Genomic DNA, 7,399 nt, shown 5'->3' with positions numbered 1-7,399 from the left:
TGGGTTTAATTCCTGGCTCTGCTGCTGCTTTGCTGGCTAGCCTTGGGTGAGTAATTTCTCCTGTGCCCCAGTTCCCCCAGGAGGGTGGTAGGGATAAATATATTAACAATGATGCAGTATTCAAATGCTACAGTAGCGGAGACCATACACATAACTTTGCTAGCTGTCTTTTTACTAACGGGGGCAGCCAGTCTGTAACTACAGGGTCATCTCTGTCAGAATCTTCTCTGCAGGTCTCCTCTCTAAGACCAGAGAAAGGGAGGATTTTCTTAAAGAACTTTTGTTATTAACTCAAAAGGCCTTTTGAAGAATTTAAATCATCCAAGGGAGCTTTGCTCGGAGTGAGAGCACTGGGCTGGGGATCAGGATTTCTGTGTGCTCTTCCCAGCTCTCGCACTCACGTGATCTGTGACTTTGGGTAAGTCACTGACGCTCTCTGGGCCTGGTTTTCCCAATATGAAAAACTGTGATCCGCCTAAGTAAACCAAAGTGTGACCACTCAATCACTTTTCTATTAGCCAAAGCCAGACAGAGGGGAATGAAAACAATTCTCTGAGCTGAGCAGTTCTTATCTTCTGTTTGTTTTGGGAGAGCACAGCTGGGCCTCTCCTGCCTGCATTCCAACCCTGCTCTGAAAGAAGGGAATAGTGAACTCTCAGGTTTCAGGCCATCAGCTGATTGCCACAGGGAACTGGGAGGCATTTTCCCCTCATGTGCATCATTGCATTTCTGGCCAGACATGATGGGTCTTTTCACCTTTCTCTAAATTATCAGGCACTGCTGGATTGATGCTCTGGGATCCTAGCTGGCAATTTCTTTTGGATCTTGGTGAATCATTTTTTAAAATCCCCTGAAAACCTGCAAGATGCATATATGCCTAAGCCCTGTCTTCCTGCCATTAATGAGGTTCCTTTCTCAGGCTTGCTACCATCCAGGATGCTGGAGCACGTTAGCACCTCTCCCAAGTGCTGTCTTGTGCAGCAGGATCTCACCTTTCACTTAGAAAAACCAAGTCAGTCTCTGGTTGCCATGGCTCCAAAGAAAATCTTGAAAATATAAAGGGAGTGTAACCAATGCAGTCATGTCTGCCTGCAGAGCCTGAAACAAGGGCCTTGCTCTGAGAGGAGTGAAGTGCCCCATTCATCTCAACTCACCAGGCAAGCCCTCCGAAGCCCAGAGAGCATGTGTGATCATATTTTAAACATCTACATAACCTACCCTGAGCAGCATCTCTAGCAGGTGGGGCTTATTTTATAGGCAGAGGTTGGAAAGGTACTACCATTTCTGCTATGGGGGGAGCTGAACTCATGGCACCAAGGGCGGGAAATTTTAGGACAGAAAAATGCTTATTTTAGTAGACAGTCTGTTTCCAGCCTGCCGATCCATTTACCTCCCTAATTCTGTCTCCCAAGAAATGAGGCCTCCCCCACGTCCAGTGACTCACGTCAAGCCAGGCCTAGGTAGACACGCCCTGATCAACTCATGCCATGTACTAGCTGTAAGCGTTTTTGCAAGTTTCTCTGTCTCAAGGGAATTCTGCTTTTGTTACACTTGTGTCTCTTGTGAAAGTGAAACACGTAGCAGGAGTGTCCGGAAACGAGATTGTCCTGCAGTCAGGGAACAGATGCAGGCAGATTTAGGGACCCTTCCCAGTGCTTCTCACTGTAATCCCTGTGGCGGGGGGGAGGCAGTAGACATTAGGAAAGTGCAGAACAGGCAAAGCCAACTATTATTGTGGTAGCACCTAGGAGCACCTGGACCCTATTGCGCTAGGCACTGTACAAATGCAGACCAAAAAGACGTCCCCGTCCCTGCAGAGCTTACGATTTATGGTTTCCTCTCCTTGCAGGATAATAATAATTCATTCAGCATTCCGGCCTCACTGTCAAAGTTCATGCCTACAGGGATCTTGGCAGCATGTTGCCCTGTGATTTCGTCCCCGGTGGAATGAAGGAAGTGGAATATTGTTGGGCAGGGGAGAGGGGGCCCCAGGCTTTGCTCCGGTGTTTTTGCAACACAGCCCATGTTTGGCTAGAGGGGTCTGCCCTAGTCTCAAACCACTCAGATGAGACTCATCCAGAAAAACCATTATGCTCAAGGTACAGGAGGCGGCTGGGAGCCTAGTACCTGAGGATCAATGTGGTTTATGCTTAGAGGTATGAATAATTGTCTCCAGCTCTGCCTTTTCAGAGGCCATCCGCTACCATGGCATTCCCTATGACTTGCAGTAGCCGTGTGCCCTCAGATACGTCACGTCTTGTACAACACATGTAAAGCTTTGTCTTGGAGTAGGCGAGGCTGAAAGTCTGGCAGTGAAGCCGCCTGTCTGTAATGACCCTGCAGCAAGCAGCTCCTGATGACATGATCAGCATGTCGTCTCCTACAGCCACAGTAATCAGTGTCGTTTGTGGGTCTTCAGACTTTGATTTTAAGGACATCTGAGCAGCAACGTGCCAGTTGCTCATGGGCTGCTTTGGCATATAACATCCCCAGTCTTTTTCCTTCAAAAAAGGTGGCTCTGTGGTGCAATGGATAGCGCATTGGACTTCTAGCAGCAGAAGGGATTCAAAGGTTCTGGGTTCGAGTCCCAGCAGAGTCACATTTTGGGAGGGGGAGAGATAGCTCAGTGGTTTGAGCATTGGCCTGTTAAACCCGGGGGTGCGTTCAATCCTTAAAGGGGCCATTTAGGGATCTAGGGCAAAAATCTGTCTGGGGATTGGTCCTGCTTTGAGCAGGGGGTTGGATTAGATACCGCCTGAGGTCCCTGATATTCTATGATTCTTTCTTACCCATCTGAGCTGGGGGGGGTGTAGAGCTGGCTCCCCCCTCCTTTATGGCAGCCAAGGAATCCCCCATGCTGATGGCATCCAGTTAAGAGCAGCCTTTCTACTGGCACAAAGGGACCTTAGCATGGACCGGACCAGGATCCAGCCCCAGAGCCTTTCCAAAGTCCTTCTCTGGGCTACTAATAGCAGCTGGGCTCATTAACATGGACATCTTTTTAAAAAGGATCCAAGTGTGAAATGGCCTTGTCTGTGGCAGCACACGAGGGGCTGAGAAACGGTGCTCTGCAGGGAGTGGTCTCTCTTCCCTGGCATCTGGCAATGGCTGCAGGGCTGGGCCGTGTTACCAACATACAGAGAGAGGCTAAGGCCATTTTCTTGGGTCACTGCGCGATAAAAGACGAGTAAGCAGGTGAGTGGGGTTTAGGCTGGCCTTCCAGGCCATTGTATTGTCCCGCAGGACCTAACTCCACCCGCTAAGCTTTATTCTACAAGTGAAAAAAGAGTTTGAAGTTTCTTTTTGATGGAGATAATTCCTGGACGTATGTTGTCCCCGGGTCCGGTGTTAAAACACCTGTGCCCTCCAAACTGCAGCCAAAGATAACAAAACACGCAGCTCAGTGGGAAAAAATGATTCCAGGGCCATATTCACTGGGCTGAATGCTTGTGTCAGGCCCGTCCTGGACAAGTCTGGGGCTCCTTTTACAGCACCACTGTTATTACTTCACGGTTTCCTCTCCGTTTGGTTTCTTAATTCAGCTGCTGCTCTGCCAGGGGAGAAGCCAAGGAAAGCAGACATGCGGCTGACAGGGTTTTTAGGAGGCGAGGATGGGTTTCTTTGGGGGAGGGTTGATTGCTTTTGAAGGGGCAATCCAGCCCGCCTTGGGTTGTTTGCGTAGTGAGGGTAAGAGGTGATAGACTGAATGTCTTGGAGAGTGAAGCTGGGCACAGGGCAGGTTCAGCTATATCAATAGTGCCACCCTGAGCTGTACCATCCTGCCAACAGACCTCAGTCCTGGCCAGAAGAGGGCAGTTCAGACTCTGTGACCCACTGAATCTTTGATCTCCAGCAAGGTGCTGGAGATGTGGACAGCTGTCCACTGCTGTATATGGCTGTCTTAAACTAGGGACCTGGCCCTTCCCACCCTGTCTGGCTTCTCCAATCTCCAGCACCAACTCCTCCTGCCCCTGTAGCTGCTTCCCTTCTCTGCCCCACCACCGAGAGCTGCACCGTCTGCACAACAAGATGTCAGCATGAAATTTACCAAGGCAGGTCTCCACTGGGGCTCGGAGTGTCAATGGGAACGGTGGGTGCCGCTCAGCCGCTCTGAAAACCAAGCTCTTATTACATAGCATGAGAGGGTTGCATTCAAAGAAGCCAGCAAACAGCAGCGGCAGAGATGCAAACTCTTGCCTGGCTACAAAGCACATTGGTGAATGGATGGCTTGTGCTAAAGGGACAGATGCCGGAAGAAAGAGAGAACATGGGCAGGCCCTACTGTAGAGAATCATCTGTTTTCTATGGGTGAAAAAGAATTCGGGACTCTTGGGTGTGTGATTTTAAAACATGTCCCTAGCGGGGGCTGTTGCAAAAGAACCCCTCCAGCTCTTCTTTCCAGGCCTAGGATGGCAACAGGCTGGGAGCTGCTGATTAATGGCAAAAATCAAGGCCAGAAAAAAAAAATCCACTCAGCTCCCTGCAGAATGGACAGGAGACTCGGAGCCTGGAACGTGCAGGGATCTCTCAGCTGGCTCCTTGTTATCACTGACGCGTTGTCAGAAAGTTTGCAGGGTGGAACCTGCCTTTGGGAGCGGAAGGAGGCTGGGAGCCAACCTCCTGACACATCAGCCTGTGATCATAGGGATCTGCTTTCATTCCAGATGCAAGTTATCACTAGGCACAGGCAGAGAGATGAAATCTCTCTCTTTCTCCCTCCCCCTCTCCTGTACGTGCCAGGACTGGAATGCTAGGAACAGGGAGACTGGAGCTGGGGAAAAAATGGGGATGTGCTTTCTAACTCCACTGAACTACATTAAACTAGGAGAGACTTGGGGCGGGCAAGAGCAGAAATGTGGTTAATCTCTCTCTGACTTGTCCTCCAGCAGAAAAACAAACTCCTTCCCGGATTCATCACTATTTTTAGTTCCCTGGAAGGCGACAAGTTGGAGCGGCAAAACCCTTGAGATCAGTAATGGCACAGGAAAGGCAGACACACTGCAGAGAGCTGGCTGGCTGGGATCTTTTCTCTGTAAAGTTCACTTGGAACAGCGTAGCATGGGCCAGGTAGCTTGTGGCATATCCCAGGGAACCAACACAATTGCCCAACCCTCAGCTCACTTGGGAGGGGAAAGGACTCCTAGCTAGTGTCCGGATAGGTCTGTGTATGTGTCGTGTGTGTGACAAAGGGAAATGTCTCTAGGAAAGGGTCACAAGCTGCCTAGATCTGAGCACCAGCTAGGGCCTGATTCTGATCTTACATCTGTTTTACACGGGTGTAACCCAGCAGATTAGGACTCTACCATGCAGCCTCTGAGGCCGAGTTGGTATGTTCCTTCCTACCTCTTTAGCTATCAGCCGGCTCCCCAGTGATACAGAGTTAACTGGGATTCTGATCCCAGTTACAAATTCTCTCTCGCATTCAGAGCACGGCTCAGGCAGGCAGGTTAATACAAGTGAGGGAATGAGGCAGGTTTCTTGGGGGGTGGGCTGGACCAGAGAAGCAGCAGAGGGGGGCTGCTCCTTATGGGAGCTGTGCAGGGGAGAAACATCACCAACGTGCTTCTCTCCCCCCCTCCAAAATTTTCCACCTCCAAAGTCAAGGAAAAAAAATTCTTCAGCTGATGAGGAGTTGATGCTAATGAACAGGAACAAACATTAGGATGGGACGATTCTGATTGGCTAGTGAAGGCTCCCACTCTGTAGATGAGACATTTTTAACCTGTTGTTACAAAAGCGTCATGTTAAAACCGTGTTTCTAAAAGTCCATTTGGACCCGATTTTTTAAACAAAAAATAATAATAACTTGCTAGCAGCCCCCACCCGGCAGCTCTTTATTGTGGGGAGCCAGAGGGCGGAGAGCTCAGAGAGTCAGCACTTGTATTCAAAGCATTAAGAGCTGCCAGACTGAATTGCACTGTGAGGGCAGCCTTCCCTGCAGGGCCAGGAAGAGAGCTCACAATGGGGAGTCTTTGTCCTGTGACTTGTGATCTGGACCCAGGCCACAACAGTTTGGATTTAGTTCCAAACTTCCCCAAAGCTCTGGGCTCTTTGGATGCAGGTGGGTTTTCTGATCCACTCTAATCTGAGCTCTTTCCACACTGGACTGGCAAATGGTGATGGGTAAAGACATGGCGACAGGCACTCCTGGTGAGGAAAGGGAAGCCACTGCTGGTAATTCACCAGGCTCCTGGGACCTGTACTAATCACTCACTCCAGCTTCACCTCATATGCTGCTTTCCCAGCTGATCAATGGATGCAAAATGTTTGCCGAGCTCTTGGTGGATTTTCTCCCCCACACACTTTATTTAAACAGCTGCATTTGTCCAGCTGTGATCAGTTCAGGGAGGGTCTAGGCAGGGGGCATAAGTCATGGGTTATAGTAGGGTGATCAGACAGTAAATGTGAAAAATCGAGACGGGCTGGGGATAATAGGAGCCTATATAAGAAAAAGACCCAAAAATCAGGACTGTCCTTATAAAATCGGGACATCTGGTCACCCTAGTTATAGTGATGCTTCAAGAAGAGACAACGCCCGTGGCAAAGGCCTAATTTCACCGTATAATTTGGTTAATTTTAGCAATCTTAAAAGTGAAGGATCACAGAGTTAGTTAAAGTCAGGCACAGGATGGACAGTCCTGGTGCAAACTTCCACTCACACAGCTTTGCTAGTGCCTCTCAGTCTGAATCCTGCAGCATCCCTGCTATTTCAGTTCTGGCCACACAAACACATTCAGCTTTGCTGATGCACCTCTGTCCTGAGGCATGTGACATCCCCTCTTCTGTCTGTCCCAAGCATCTCATGAACAGAGCACCAGTCTTTGCCAAATCGTGCCACACTCTGGTGGTTGCTGATATGAGCAAACAACTGCTGTTGGAGGGGATAGTCTGAGACCAGCCCAAACTCATTTCACTGCAGTAGCGAAGCACTGGTGCATTAACCAAGCACTCAGTTGGGAGGGGGATAGCTCAGATGGGTTGAGCAGTGGTCTACTAAACCCAACATTGTGAGTTCAATCCTCCAGGGGGCCGTTTAGGGATTGGGGCAAAAATCTATCTGGGGATTAGTCCTGCTTTGAGGAGGGGGTTGGGCTAGATGACCTCCTGAGGTCCCTTCCAACTCTGATACTCTATGATTCAACAGGTTCCTTTTTGCATCATCAAGGACTTAAAAAACAATGTCACTGTCTCCGTGGTAAAGGATCTGAAGTATTTTATGTTTGTTAATATATTCTGTTGGGTTATTAATTTTTAACCAGACTAAGTTTCCATGTTTCCGTGCTTCCTGATTTCTTTAGCCTTCCTATCAAAAAAATCCTATCAAATTAAATCCACTCGGATTAAGCAAGTAATCTCTTGGTTGATTATTCCGTGCATGGAATGAAATATTTATGCATAG

At 49.0% G+C, this 7,399-nt stretch overlaps 1 non-coding gene across 1 annotated transcript; it reads left to right on the top strand.

The window, feature by feature from the left end:
• The first annotated feature begins 2,514 nt into the window (after positions 1-2,514).
• On the top strand, positions 2,515-2,599 carry TRNAR-UCU. The gene is given in 2 exon segments: positions 2,515-2,551; positions 2,564-2,599. It is a non-coding gene; the product is annotated as a tRNA-Arg (tRNA).
• Positions 2,600-7,399: the final 4,800 nt, after the last annotated feature.

This window comes from Mauremys mutica, chromosome 8 (assembly GCF_020497125.1).
Source record: "Mauremys mutica isolate MM-2020 ecotype Southern chromosome 8, ASM2049712v1, whole genome shotgun sequence".
NCBI classification, from domain to species: Eukaryota; Metazoa; Chordata; order Testudines; family Geoemydidae; genus Mauremys; species Mauremys mutica.
The sequence above is the reverse complement of the archived record's forward strand: the minus strand, read 5'-3'. Positions and strand labels throughout refer to the sequence as shown.